Here is a 15,414-nt window from a genome sequence, read left to right as displayed (position 1 = left end):
GCCTTTCTCTGGCCCATACAGTAAAAATGCCAGCCAAAATCAAGTTTCATGGCCCTTGCCATAGGTCATCACGCTGTTGAGAGTCGAGCAGAATTGCCAGGCTCCGCAACAGTAAACAATAATAAACAATTTCACGGTATACCATTGGAATCACGAAATAGAATGACATAACGATGTGAGTAAAGTCATTGGATGCCTAAGTTTTGAAATGATATGATTAAAATTTTTTAACTCGTTTAGAATAACTACTTAAAGAATTACAAACTGCGATGAAGTAATTGCCTACCTTGGGATCACCCGAGACAGGCACCACAATCGCTTGATAGAATTTATGAATTAAGCTGCACACTCTCATGAGCACTCGAACTTCTACGAGTGATTTTGTTAGCTACTGGGATGGTTTTTGTTTTTTGTTTTTTTTTTTAAGATTTTATTTATTTATTCATAGAGACAGAGAGAGAGAAAGAGAGAGGCAGAGACACAGGCAGAGGGAGAAGCAGGCATCATACAGAGAGCCTGACGTGGGACTCGATCCAGGGTCTCCAGGATCACGCCCTGGGCTGCAGGCGGCGCTAAACCGCTGTGCCACCGGGGCTGCCCGCTACTGGGATATTTTAACATTCACTCTTTTTTATGATTTATTTTTTTCTTTTTTATGATTTAAAACAATTTTCAAATAGTATAGTCATCTAGGCCAGAGATTAACAACCTCTGACCCATAGGCCAAACCTGACCGACTGTAGGTTTTGTAGGGTTTAAAAAATAGAAAAAAATCAGGATACTATTTTACAACATAAAAATTACAGGACATTTAAACTGCAGTCAGTGTCCGTAATAAAAGGTTTTACGAGAACATAGCCTTGCCCATGTGTTTATGTATTGCCTGCACTGCTCTCACGCTCAGGAAGCAGAGGTGATGAGTTGCAACAAAGCCCGTCCAGCCTGCGAAGCTGAAATACTAAGTGTCTGGCCCTATGCGAAGAAAGGTCTGCGGAGTCCCAAGCTCGGGCTCTGGTGGTGCCGGATAACAAACACACGGACCTCCTGGTGGGACCAGCCGCCGCAGCAGCGGGGCCCTTCGGGGAGCCAGACAGCCGTCCTGAGATGCGCAGCGAGCAGTTCCCGAGCAAGCCCACTGAGCAGCGTCAGAGGTAACGCTGACCCACGGGGGAAAAGCAACATTAGAGCAAAACTACGCTTTCTGAGCATGTGTCCGGCACGCCGCACGCCCTTTACATTGATTTTATGGGAACAGAGAAAGCCAATTAGGAGAGATCTGAATCCTGTGAGGTCTTCAGGAATGCAGCCCTCGGATAACACCCAACAGGCTGCTACCCGACCCCCCCCCCCCACCCACATCAGTCCCCTGTTGGGGTGAGGGCCCCCTCGAGTCTCTGCACTCCCGCCAGTCGGTTCCACGCCCGGCTCCTGGCCCCCTGCCTTCCTACTGCAGGGTGCTGATCACCGCCCCACCTGCCCCCCGCAGGCAGGGACACCACCTTTCTTATCTTTAAGATGGACAGACGTCCTAGGCTCAGCGAGGCACCTGGGAGGCCCTTTGTTTCATTGCGGGGAGGGACACGCACCGTCTCTAACGCTTAGGGCCCCGCGGCCAGGTAGCTGAAGTTCAAGGAGGCTAAGCTGTTCCCGGGCAGCTGCGCGGGCAGTAAGAAGTCACACCAGTGGCGGCTGCGGGGAGCTGCCCCCCGAAGCGCCCAGGAGGTCGGAGAGCCCTGGCTGCGGGAGAAAGGGAACACAGGTGCTGCCCCCCGAACCACCCCGCAGGGCCCCGGGACCGCAGAGGCCGCGGAGCCACCCTGCCGGGTGAAAGCAGCCAGGCAGCCAAGGCCACCGACGGCCCAATTCCACTTCTGCGGGAACGCCGCATGGACAGCGACAGAAGTCCCTGTGTGGGACTCAAGGTCCACGCCTCACAGAGCCTTTGCTGGGAGGGAGGTGTCGCATCCCCCTGGTGCAGCCTCAGGACAGAACAGAACACCTAACAGACAGAGACCGACAACCAGCCCCCATTCTGTTTCTCGGTGTCCCCACCTGGGCCTCCCAGGTGCACGTCCTCGGAAGCACCCGGTGCAGCATGGAACCTTGTGACAATGGCTCCTGGACTGGTCATTACCTGTCTGGGAGCCGAATTTCCAAACAACATGACATTGGTTGGGGGGTTGGGGGAGGCTGCAAATAGCAGCAAGTTGAACAGTCATGTTGGTAGTAACTAATTTTTTTTCAAATATTTTATCTATTTATTCATGAGAGACACAGAGAGAGAGGCAGAGACACTGGCAGAGGGAGAAGCAGGCTCCCTATGGGGAGCCCGATGTGGGACTCGATCCCAGGACTCTGACCTGAGCCAAAGGGAGACGCTCAACCATTGAGCCACTCAGGCATCCCGGAGTACTAATTTGTTGATTAAGGAAAAACTACCCAGGTCACTAACTAAGATAAAGGAAATTGTCATTATGCCTAAAAATGAGAAGCCTGACTAGGGCAAGATAGTCTGTAAAAGACAGCTGTGCGTGCGCTTACAGGCATTTAAATATCAAGGAGAAAACAGAAGCGTGTAAGCAGCTCGTGTACTACACAGACATGAGGGGGGCTGCGGAGGAGGAGGAGATGGGAGAAATGTTTTGGTAAAGTTACATGTACAGTAAAAGTCAAGTTAAAAACCACATTTGTAAAAAAAAAAAAAAACACATCTGTAAAATCATAAATTACACAGTCTTTCTGGAAGGCCAATTGGCCCGTATGCATCAAATACCTTTGGAGTATTTGTATCTTTCTTCCCCGAAACAGCACTATGCATTAACAGAAGTACCCCCCCCCCCAAAAAAAGCACAAAACACACAGTTTTATTTGTAAATAATACCGAAAATCCAAAAACGATCCATATGACCCCAGATAGGGGTCTGTTTAAACAAACAGTAACATTTTAAAAAATACTCTGCAGCCATTAAGAAAATCAAGCTTTGGAAGAATATTGAATATTTAGTATCTAGGGCAAGTGTTTACGATTTACTGTTGCATGAAAAAAGTAGTGAACAAAGACTATGTTCAGCATGATACCAATTTTATAAAACTGTGTGTGTGTGTAAGAGAGAGACTACAGAGGCACACGTTACAAATAATGGGCATCGTTGGTTGGGGAATCATGGAGAACTTTCATTTCGCTCCTCTGCGTTTTTCTGTTAGTTCCTAAGTTTTCTTCAATGACTACCCCTTACCTTTGTAATCGGGAAAAAATCAAGCACTATATTGAGGAACCAAACCAGAAAATCAGTAGTGCTGTCATCAGCATGCAGTATGGCCCCCAAGGTCCGTTTGGAGTTTAAAGCGCTGCGGGAGGGGCTCCAGTCCGTTAAGCATCTGCCTCCAGCTCAGGTCATGACCCCAGGGTCCTGGGATGGAGCCCCTGCTCCCAGGGGGGGGAGTCTGCTTCTCCCTCTCCCTCTCCTGCTTGTGCTCTCTCGCTCTCTCTGATAACTACATGGGGGACCCACTGGAGAGGTGGCACCTACATCCTCTCCACGACGTCTCCGGACAGACTTCACCACCAGCATCGGTGCAATGAGGGGTCTGGAGGAGAGCGGCCGGCCAGGCCTGCACCTGCCTCCACCTCCACTCTCGGCTGAAGCCCTGGCTCCACCTGCCCCAACTTTTCCAGTTCTTTCACATCTGCCCACAGTAAAAAAGCAGCCCCTCCTCTGTGCGGCATCTGCTTTGAGAGCGTAACTCCACCCCTTCTCCACGCAATACTGCCCTAGGTTTTGCTTGAAGAGTGGGCTACACAGTGATAAAAAGGAAGGAGGTACTGATCCAGGCTTCAAGACGGGTGAAGACATTAATCGGAGTGAAAGAAGCGAGGCACAGAAGACTGCATAGTGTAGGATTCCACTTTGTCCAAAATGTCCAGAAATGTCCAGAACCCCCAGAGACGGAAAGTAGGTGAGCGGTTTCCAGGGGCCACTGGAGAGGGAGGACGGGGAGTGACTTCTAATGGATGCGGAGTCTCCCTTGAAGGTGATGAAAATACTCTGGGATCACATAATGGGCGACGATTGCACAACTCTCCGTGAATAAACTACAAACTACCGAACGGCACACTTTAAAATGCTGAATTTTATGGCATGTGATTTACAACTACACTTTTTAAGACTTTTAAGTGGGTTACAATTAGACTTTTAAGTGGTTACCATCAGGCTTTCCACCGGGTCCTGATGAGACAGCAGCACTAACACGCCCAGAGCCCCTGGTTTGCAGCCTGAGCCCTGGAATTCCAAACATCCACTGTGACAGCTACTCGCTGTGTGAGCAGCTCCAAGTCCCTTAGCCTCCCCGTGCCTCAGTTTCTAGGCTGTAGAATGGGAATGATCGTGTCTGGCTCCCAAGGATTATTGAGAGCGTGAAGTTAATTAATGCAGGTAAGTCCCCAGGACCTGAAACGGAGCTTGGTCAATGGCAGGTCCCTCCCCGCAGCAGGCCAGAAGAGCCCTTGAACTTCAAGCAGGATGAAACCCTGCGCCTTGACTAAAACATCACTGAAGCCAAGCAGGCCCTGGGTGCTCGTCTGTTCTGACAAAGACGCCAAATGGAGCCAGAGGCTACGTCAGTGCAGGCCCTGGGATCAGACCCAAAGCTGGAAGACACGGCTCCTCCCCAAAGGCTCGTCTTCTAACCAGCAGTAACTTGCACCCCCACCCCGGCCCCGCAGTCCAAAGGGCCTCCTGTCCACTGTCGGGTGTGACCCTTCTCTCAACCATTCGAGAAGTGTTACTATTATTAGCCTCAATCAAGGAGGAGGCCATGGGAGCTCAGAGAAACCAGGACAGGGGACAGAGCTGGGACTTGCATCCAGATCACACCGTCTCCACTGTTTGTTTTGCTCCACAAGCACCTGCCTTCTGCACCTTCAGGCCCTTGGTTCGGGGCCGTCAGGGCACAGCAGGGCTGGCGGCGGGCAGAGCTGGTGCAGAAGCGGCCAGGCCACAGGAGGACGGGGCAGGTGTCACTCCCTCTCCACCACATCTGGCTGCCCAGCTTGGAGGCGCAGAGGACGGCCAGGGAGCCAGCAGCAAAGGGAGGGGAAGGAAGGCATGTGAGGGTCAGGGGTCGAGCCAGCAAGATCAATCAGAGGGTGTGTCGTCCTTTTGCCCACAGGGAGCCTTCCAGGGCTGAAGGAGGAGCCACTTCTCCCCTTCCCAGGAAGATGTGGGGAGGGGGCTAGCCAGAGAAGCCAGGGGGGAATGACAGCAGCACGTCTAAGACCCTGTAAGCACTTTGCACTCTCGGGAATCTCACCTGGGGTCTCTACTGTTATTACCCTCATCTCACAGCTGGGAAAACTGCAGCTGCCCGGGAAGCCCAGGCCGGAGCCCAAGGGCGCTGGCTCCACGGGGCTCGCACCCTCGGCATCCCCGCGCTGCTGCCCGACCCAGGAAGGGGGGGACCCTACCGCTAGAGACGCTGCCCAGCCAGGGCCACGCTCCCTCCTCTTGCCCTGAAATGACGTGTGGTCAGAGAGGCACTGTGTTCCAGGAGGGAAAAAAAAAAAAAAATCTGTCTGGCAACTACCAATTTGTAACCTGCTGATAGGATCGGAAGGTTTCCAAGAAGGAATCAGGTAGAGAAGCCTCCCAGCTGTCCATGTATCCGTGTTCCTAAGAAATTAATCTCTCTTGACCGAGCCTCCAAGAAAAATGGTTAAGTCAAAGGCCTGGCTTGTCACCCCGCCCCCGCCCAGCCCCTGGTAGTCATGTGGCTGCATCCCTGCCATAAATCAAAGGCCATGCTCCCCTTTCATCAGATGCCTGTAGATAATTCCCTCCCGATTTCCCTGCTGGGGCTCAGAAGGCCATGGCCTAAAGGGTTAACATCTCATTTCCTCTGTCTTTCAAGCCTTAATCCCCATCCTGAGCTGGGTGCATTCCAAGCCCACCTGGAGCAGGTCATGACGAGCCCCAGCCCATGGCTGGCCCTTCATTTCCCCTGGCAGGAGATTAGATGGGGCGCCCATTAATCACTCATTACTTGGGTCCTCACTGCTGGCCAGCCCTCAGGCAGCCGGCCAGCGGGCTGGGAGGGTGGGGCGGCCCCGCCGGCTGTCCGGGCCCAGGCCCCGTGGTGGCCGGTGTCACCCTCCTGTGACAAGACGCCACGGTGTGGGCCTGGCTCCCCATCCTCTGCACGCCCGCCCGAGAGTGGAGGGACAAGGGGGAGGATACTGCGGGGCACCACTTCAGTGACCAGCTTCCACTCATCGGCGGGGACTGGGATGTGCACAGTATGTTCGGTGGAAAGGTGAGGGGACAGGAGAAAGGCATAAGCAGAAAGAGGCCACTCTTCCAGGACAAGTAACCATCAATAGGGAACACCGCTGCCCAACTGCTTCCCACACTCTTCCTTGTTCTTCCTTGAGGAATCTAACGGGAACCAGGGAAGGGTGTGGGATGGGGAGAGGACGTTGAATGGATAATTCATTATTATTATTATTATCATTATCATTATTATTACTGCACAGCTGCAGGTGTTGATTTGTGGGGTTGGAGTATAAGGTCGTAATATTCGGCCCATCAGATACAAAGCCCCTGGACTTGAGAGGACCTGAGATTATATATATATTTTTGTAGCACACATATTGAGGGCCGACCGCCTATCAGGCCCTGACCGGGTACAGAGAAGGCGAGAGAAACAGGATGAGTACTGGCCCTGAGCACCTGCTCCACGCCAGGCCTCTGCCTAATTCTCTGGGAGCCTGGGCAGCCCCCACACCAGCCCCCTAGGCTTCGGCCATCCCTTTGTCATGCACGGCAGACACAGAGGAGGGGGGCAAAATAGTCTATAAATCCTTGGAGGAGAATCCTTGGAGGATATGGGAGGTCTGCTGGTGACCAGAGCTCACTCTGGGCCCAGCAGGGAGGGAGTGGCTGGCACCATCAGCCCTATCTGGGAGGTCCCAGCCCAGTTTTTGACCCCAGGAAACCTGGAGCCTCTGGAAGCAACCTGCTGGATCCTTCCCCGTCAGCCCCACTCAGGCCCCCACAGGAATTGGCAGGGAGACCAGTGGAGGCTGGGCTGGCGTACCTTTGCAGGGAAGAGATGGGGAGCAAGCTTTCAGGACCGAACCGAGGATCCCTTTGACTAAAACAGGGCTCTCTGTCTCCGCCTGGCTGGGGCCACGTGCGCCCCTAACCTCACCGTTAAGGCAGGCTGGGGCAGGGGTCCTCAAACCCGGCGTGCAGAGCAATCAATCACTCGAGGCAGTCTTAAAAATGCCAGTTCCCAGGCCCGCCCCCACCCACCCTGGAATCTGAGTGTCTTCCCAGCAGATCCTCGTCCGGATTCAGAGGTTCCACAGGCAACCCCGTTCGGGAAACAGTGATGTAATGGAAAGAGCCCCTGACTTGGAGAGCTGGGTTCTAAGGTGTAGGTTCAAACCCCGAGCTGATGACCTAAGGCAAGTAAGCTGGAGCTTTCTCCCTTGTGAAATGCGGATTATACTGTCTCCCTCATAGGTTGCTGGGAGGATTAAGGCCCCAGGCAGAGCGCACACCAGTGCTCACTGAACGTGACCCGAATGAGTTCATCGGGCCGGCGAGGCTCCAGAAACCGAAGTCAGTTCTAAAGGGCCGGAGCGAGAAAAGAGGGCGACGTGGGCCCAGAAGTGAGGAGGGGTCCCAGCATCAGCCCACAGGGCCCACAGAGGAGGGAAGTGGGGGGAGAGGGGGGTTCTGAAAGAGGGCAAGAGTCAACAAAGTGTCCTCAGGCCAGAGAGCCTCCCACCGCAGGCCCTCTTCCCAGTGCCAGCCTGGGTCATGCTGTGGCTCCTGGCCTAACGTGGCCAATCCGTTGCGGTAACCGAGAGTCAGTAAATACATATGGAACCCTGACATCCACGCAGGTGTAAATGCACATCACAATTCTGCACACAGAGAAGAAGAAAAAAGGTGGGGAAAGAGGAGAGAAGAAGAGAAAGGAGGGCAGGTGCAAGGGAAGGTCCAACCCAGCTACGTTGACAAGTGGTCAAGCCGGCTGGTGCTGGCCGTGGGCTGGAAAGGGTCAGGAAGGAGAGGCCAAGTGGCCACTCTGGAGACAACGCAGGATGCCTGGGACAGGAGGCTGGCTCACCAGGACGTGTCCAGGCTGCATACACGGGACGTGCAAAGGAGGCAGGGGAGCACTTAAGATGGGTTCAGGGAGGCGAGAGGAGTGTGTGCAAGACAGGCTGGAGAACACTTCCTAGCAGAATTTAGAGGAGCAGAGGGGAGGTCTGTATTTCTGAGCTGTGGCTTAGAGGGCACGCGAGACCACCGTAAAGACACCGGGTACATCAGGCAGGGAAGAGGTGGGCTGCTCTTGGGTCGGCAGACTGGAATCTAGACACTTGGAACTGCCGAGACAAAGACTGGCTATCATGTCCCGTCTATCAGGTCCACACCAGCACCTTTACGTCGCCAGGTCCTCGCCCCTCTCTCCGCTCCGCCTGGCATGCCCTCTCCCCCTCCAGCCTCTCCCATCTCCTTGAACTCCTCCTCATGCTTCAAAGCCCTGCTCTAATCCTCTAATTTCCCTAGTTCCTCCCACACAGAAAAAGCATCTCCCTCATCTGCGTCCCCAAGGTTTTGCATTGTTTTGTGGTTACCCTTTTTTTTTTTTTTAGACATCTTTTTCTTTCCCGGGTGGCTATTTTTCATCTGTGGGCCTGTCAACAGATCCAGGGGCAAGGATATTGGGCTGTTCTCAGTTTAAGCCTCATAAAGTAGCAGTCGCTGGAAGACAGCAGATGCCCAAAATTATCGGTTGGAGAGGAATTAAATAAAAGTGAATCCTGGGGAGCCACTGTGATTTCTTGAGAGGAATGATGTGGCGAAATCAGAATTTTAGGAATATTAATCTGTCAGCATGAAAGGAGATGGATTAAAATGAACAAAGTGACTCCTGGCTAGGAGTCAAGAGGGGAGATTATTACTGTAACGTGGACATGGTTTACGTGGAAGGGGGCAGAGGGATGGGCGACAGGAAAGTGACCTCCTGCCATTATCCCAAAAGAATGTGGAAGGAACTCGGTAATGAATTCGGCACACACATGGGGGATGGAATAGGGGACGGAATGGGGGCATGGAGGACACCCAAACACTGAGACTGCCAGCCAACTGGGTGCAAGCGGTGCTGGGGAGCCTGAGGAGGGGAGGGTAGTGCCCCCCTACCCTTTAGGATAATTGGATGCAATCACAATAAGCATTCCTAGGCAACAAAACAACCCTTCCCCCAAAAAACTCCCACCCCAAATATCTAACCCTGTTCTTATCCCCCAACTCTGGACTGTATTTTATTTTACTTATTTTTTCCTAACAGCCAGTTAGAAAGATTTCTTCAGGGCAGGAGATAGTGATGAGGAGACAAATCAGAATGACCCAGGGATGCCCGCTTGGGGGGGGGGGGCAGCGGTCACGTGAGCGCATCTGACCAGCCCTCCTCACCAGAGGCCAAGCCAGGGGGCTCATTCAGTAGAGGCTTCTGGATGGTGATCACCCAAACTCATTTCCCAGGCCAGGACCTCTGGGAAATCCCAGCTCCAGCCCTGCAGAGGTTTATAGGAAAGTCCCAGGACTCCCACATGCTTCCTCCCATTAATTCCAAGCCTAGGACTTTCTTTTCTTTTTTCTTTTCTTTTCTTTTCTTTTCTTTTCTTTTAAGACTTTACTTATTCATGAGAGAGACACACAGAGAGAGGCAGAGACAGAGGGAGATGCAGGCTCCCTGCAAAGAGCCAGAGGTGGGACTTGATCCTGGAACCCCGGGGTCCCGACCTGAGCCAAAGGCAGGTGCACAACCGCTGAGCCACCCCAGGCGTCCCCAAAATTTTGTTTTCTAAAGGAATTCAACTCTGATGCCAACAAAAATCTATAGGAATTGAGCAGAGCCGTATTTAAATCTCGTATTTAAAATGTTGGCTTCTTTGTATCATTGAGACCCGGTAAGATCCTATTAAGCCCCTTCATCATCCCTTTATCAATAAAGACCTACTCAGGCTACGCAGGTTTTAAGAGCTGTGTGATCTTTGCAAAATCTTTAGACTGTTGTTCTGTGCCTGGGTGCCTGCCGCTGTGCGGGGTTGGACAGGGTGATTCCTTAGACCTCTGTCGGGTCTCCGTGTCTCCTACTCCCAACTCCAACAGGCACCCCACAATCATTTCAGCTACCCAGGCTGATTGGAGGCCGGATGGAGGTTTCGGATTCACTTACTGGGGGTGGTGAGGGGGGTCACAGAGACTAGAAGGGATGCAAGCATGCAAATTTAATTGGCAGTAGGGGAGGCTGGGATGGGGGGATTAAAGGAGACCTGGGGGGGGGGGGGGTTGCTGGGTGTGGACAGCTCAGGAAAGGCTCAGGAAACACCGGACCCACGAGTTCCAGATGCGAAGCGGGCCTGAGAACGCCCTGCAATCCCCTTCCCCTTAGGGCTGAGGTTGTTTCAAAGTAAAAATCAATCAATCAATCAATCAGTGTAAACTTCCCTACCTGCCGCTCTCTAAGGCTCGCGAGCTCCGTCTGTGGACGCCAGCCGGGCTGCAGGCACCCGGGGGCCGCGAGGAAGTCCCCGAGGCCGCGCGAAGCCCGTGCGCTCCGGTCCCCGGTCCCCGTCCCCGGGCGCTGGGCGCTGGGCGGGGGGCGGGGGTCCCAGCGCGGGCGGCCGTGCACCCGGGCCCCCTCCTCCCCCCGCGACCCGGGGCGCGACCTCGGGGTCCCCCAGTGGGAGGGCGACCCGGGAGCGAGCGGGTCCCCGGGGGAGGGAGGGAGGAGAGGCCGGGACCCCGCGCGCCCGCGCCCCGACACACCCCCGGCCCCGCGCCCACGGCCCCCCCCTCCCGCGCGGTCCAGGGCGCGACCCCGGGGTCCCCAAGCAGGAGCGCGGCCCGGGAGGAGCGGGTCCCCCGGGGGAGGGAGGAGAGGCGGCCCCCCCGCGACCCGGGCCGCGACCTCGGGGTCCCCCAGCCGGAGGGCGGCCCGGGAGGAGCGGGCCCCCCGGGGGAGGCAGGAGACGTGCCCGCCCCCCCGCGACCCAGGGCGCGACCCCGGGGTCCCCCGGCGGGAGGGCGGCCCGGGAGGAGCGGGTCCCGGGAGGGGAGGGAGGAGAGCGGGGGACCCCGCGCGCCCGCGCCCCGACACCCCCCCCGGGCCCCCCCGCGGCTCTCCTCCCCCCCACCCCCGACCCGGGCGCGACCCCGGGGTCCCCCAGCAGGAGGGCGGCCCTGGAGGAGCGGGTCCCCCGGGGAGGCAGGAGAGGCAGGGACCCCGCGCGCCCCCGACCCAGGGCGCGACCTCGGGGTCCCCCGGCGGGAGGGCGGCCCGGGAGGAGCGGGTCCCGGGGACGGAGGGAGGGAGGGAGGGAGGGAGGGAGGGAGGAGAGCGGGGACCCCCGCCCGCGCGGTCCAGGGGCGCCCCGGGGAGGGCAGCGGCGGGCGGGGGTGGACGCGGGGCGCCGAGCTCACCTGGCGGCCGGCGTCCCGGAGCGGAGGCTGCCCCCGCCTGGCCCCCGCGTGCTTCCCGGAGCCGGGCGGCCTCGAGCCCGCCGCATGGACGGCCGCCGCCTCCTCCGCCTCCGCCTCCTCCTCCTCCTCCTCCTCCGCCGCCGCCGCCGCCTCCGCCGCCTGCACGGGCTCCCGCTGCGCCTTGGTCCGGCGTCGGGGCGAGCGGGCGGCGGGCGGCTGCGGTGCGCGCGGAGAGCCGGGCCCCGAGTGTGCGACCGGCCCTGCGGGGACCCGCGCGGCCTCCCCGTCCCTCCCCCGCCCCCGCCCCCCGCCCCGCTCCGGCCTCCCGCTGTCATGGGGCCGCGCCTGCCGCCCCCTGGCGGCCGCCGCGGGAAGGGCCGGCCCGCGCCCCCCACCCCGCCGCGACCCCGGCCCCGGCGCCCCCACCCCCACCCCCACCCCGACCCCCGGAGAACCCGCAGCACCCGGAAACCCGAGGGCGGCCTAGACGGGAGGGCGGCGAGGGCCCGAGGGAGCAAGCGCGGCCGGTGGGCGGGGATGCGCGGCGGGAGCCCGACAGGGGCCCAGGCGGGAGCCCCGAAGGTCCCAGACGGACCCGCGCATCCTTGTGTTTGGAACAATCACTCTGGCAACAGGATAGGCCTGAGGCTGAACCCAGGAACCAAGGAAAGTCTCCCTGGGAGCCCGAGCAGGGAAGAAGGCCTGACTCAAAGGGCGCCCGGGTCGCCCTCACTCCTGTGCTCACGCACAAGGTCACAAGGTAAGACCTGCTGGGCCCCTGCAAGGCAAAGGCCAAGGAGAGAGGGCCCTCAAGTTCCCAGCAAGGGGCATGAGGTGTGCACGAAACCCCAGAGTGACCCAGCACCCTGTCTCGTCTTATTAGGTCAGTGTGGGAAGGAAAAAGCCTGCTGCAAACCACCACCACCACCATCATCACTGTCCTCATCAAGCCTTCGTCTGCATATCGAAGCCTTTCCTTTTACTAATTGGGCAGTGTGGTCCCAGGAGGGCGTGAGAGAAGCTAGTTAATGGCAGGAAAATACTAGAGCTTGGTTCCTAACGCAGTGCTCTACTCCTTGCGTTCAAACCGAGGTGGTTACTGCTGGTGAGGTAGGAAGCAGTGACGGAGAGGACGCCTGCCCTCCCAGGAGAGGGAGAGGACTGACCTTACACTGCAAGGGGCAGCCTCCCTCACTGTGACTCAGCCTGTTTGTGGGGCCTGCCCCTAAAGCCTGTTCTGAAAGTGCAGGTGCACAGAGGGACAGTGAGAATGGCTGCAGAATGCAAGCTCCCTGCCCCAGAGCCGGGCCCTGCCCCAGAGCCAGGCTGCCTGGGGGTGGGCACGGTGTGTGGGAGCAGAAAGGAGAAGCAGGGGCAGGGAGCCCCAGGGGGAAAAAATGAGCAAAGAGAAACTGGCAGCCCAAGAGATCGGGCCAAAGAAAGAGAACCAACTCCGAGGGCCAGCTGCTGGCCAGGAGCCTGGGCAGAGCCAGTTCTGAGTGATCCGCGCTGGTTCAGATGGGAAGAAGTAATTCCACACTTGATCAAACAGATTTTGATTGGAGGCACCTGGTGTGAGTGGGATTTAAGTAATTCCGAGTGTCATGGGTCCCCTAGGTCCCGATTAAGCGGATCTAACAGCGCTAGCAAATTCTGACCAGTTGAAATCATTTAAAATGGTAGAAAATTTATACAACGTTGGAATGTACTTAACGCCACCGAATTATACACCTAGACACGGGTGAAAGGGTCATTTCTATGTAATGCATATTTTACCACAATTACTTTTTTTTTTTAAGATTTTATATATTCACTCATGAGAGACAGAGAGGCAGAGACAAAGGCAGAGGGAGAGAAGGGTCCCTGCGGGGAGCCCGATGCGGGACTTGATCCTAGGACCTTGGGAGCATGACCTGAGCCGAGGGCAGATGCTCAACCACTGAGCCACCCAGGTATCCCATTTTACCACAATTCCAACAGAGAAAGCGAAACTAATAAGATTTGTTCAAGTTGGATTGATCCATTAATCCATTTAAAAGATAGACTTGGGACGTCTGGGTGGCTCAGCGGTTTGGTGCCTGCCTTTGGCCCAGGGCGTGATCCTGGAGTCCCGGGATCGAGTCCTGCGTCGGGCTCCCCGCAGGGAGCCTGCTTCTCCCTCTGCCTGTGTCTCTGCCTCTCTCTTTCTTTCTCTCTCTGTATCTCTCATGAATAAATAAGTAAAATGTTTTTTAAAAAAAGATAGACTTACTGCTAAAGATGAAATGAAGAGACGTTCCAGTCCAAAAGTAGCTCAGAGGAGTAAGTGGGGGAGAGGTGCCGTGCGGTCAGGAAATTATACTAGCAGGTGGTATAATCGGGAGATATGCAGAAGCATCTGAAGACTCCTGGAGGGGGGCAGAGGTAGGATGTTCTGTCTCGGCTGAGTCGTCAAGGATGAGGGGAGTTCTGCAGGCAGGGCCTGGTCGGAACAGGCCTTAAGGTCAAGCATATGGATTTTGTAAAAGCAAGCTTTAGACTTACAAATTGCAAGAATAGTACAAGGAATTCCCTTTTTATCTTCTTCCCTTAATGTCAACATCTTGCACAACCAAAGTTCAATTATTATCGACCAGACTTGACCCAGTGGACCTAGGATGCTGCTTCAGAACTTGATTCTGATCCACTTCACACTTGGTCACAGTGTAGTGACTGTATTTGGCTTACCTGTGTTCTCTTTATTCATTTTTTATAGACATTTTTTTAAATTAATGTATTTCTTTGAGAAAGAGAGCGAGCACGCATGGGCAGAGGGGAGGGGTAGAGGGAGAGCATCCTCAAGCCGACTCCCTGCTGACCATAGAGCCCAACGCAGGGCTCCATCCCAGGACCCTGAGGTCATGACCTGAGCTGTCGAGATCAAGAGTCAAACACTTAACGGACTGAGCCACCCAGGCACCCCAAATATTCTCTTTATTTAAAGTCAAGGCTAGGACAGCCCAGGTGGCTCAGCGGTTTAGCACCACCTTCGGCCCAGGGTGGGATCCTGGAGATCCGGGATCGAGTCCCACGTCGGACTCCCTGCACGGAGCCTGCTTCTCCCTCTGCCTGTGTCTCTGACTCTCTCTCTCTCTCTCTCTGTCTCTCATGAATAAATAAATAAAATCTTTAAAAAAATAAATAAAGTCAAGGCTATACTGTGAAATCCAATCTCATTGTAAACAAAGAGATATTTACATATGCGTAGGCACCGGTGAATATTAATTATGCTGAACAGCAAGTTTGTTTTCTTTCAGTCCTGCTGTATTTCTGCCTTTATCCCAGTATCTCTGTATGTGTAAGTCGGATTGGCAGGATCTGGTCCTCGCATAGGAGATAAGCTAGGGACCCTTGTCAGATAGGCACCTCAGATTAGCAGGGGTCATGTAGCCCAGGTGACTTCCTGGCATGTCAATGTCTTCCCTAGCTGATGTTGTAGAGCATGAGTTGTTAGTTACCCTCTTGCATATCTCCAACGACAAGGGGCTCACTACCTCACAAAATAGCCCATACTATTGTTGGAGGCTCTCTGTTAGCAAGCTCCTCTCCATATGAACTGAAACCATTCCCCTGTAACTGCTACCCAGGCCTCCCAAAATGACCAGAAAAACGTAACTCTCCGGTCATGCGTCAATTCTGGAACATGCAGGACAGTCCCAGTTAATACCTGTCGTCCTGGTATAATTATCAGTTAATTAAAATTAATAGTGCCCTTCACTCCACTGGTTGTCTCAGCTGTGATGAGAAATGATCGGGTCCCACAGAGGACTTGCACTGCCCCCCACCCGTCGCCAAGCCCGTCCACTGCCGAAAGCCACGTCCCGGGCCACCAGCCATTCCTCCCAGGGTGCCCCAGGCCGGGGCACGGTGTTGGCACATGGCAAAGGCTCCCGGA

The 15,414-nt window shown here is 55.5% G+C and overlaps 1 protein-coding gene across 2 annotated transcripts in view; it reads right to left on the bottom strand.

Annotated features, from left to right (window-relative positions):
- THSD4 (thrombospondin type 1 domain containing 4) overlaps positions 1–11,634 on the bottom strand; it is a 568,727-nt gene extending 557,093 nt beyond the window's left edge. The window contains exon 1 of one of the 2 annotated variants that reach the window (XM_072809456.1): positions 11,502–11,634. The gene's annotated coding sequence lies outside the window, so the exon portion shown is untranslated. Of the gene's footprint in view, positions 1–10,530; positions 10,554–11,501 lie in introns of those variants that run through there. The other variant, XM_072809457.1, reaches the window with a different exon arrangement.
- Between the last annotated feature and the right edge of the window lie 3,780 nt (positions 11,635–15,414).

The sequence above is a fragment of the Canis lupus genome, chromosome 32 (assembly GCF_048164855.1).
Source record: "Canis lupus baileyi chromosome 32, mCanLup2.hap1, whole genome shotgun sequence".
NCBI lineage: Eukaryota > Metazoa > Chordata > Mammalia > Carnivora > Canidae > Canis > Canis lupus.
Note: the sequence above shows the minus strand (reverse complement) of the source record. Positions and strands in the feature narration are given on the sequence as shown.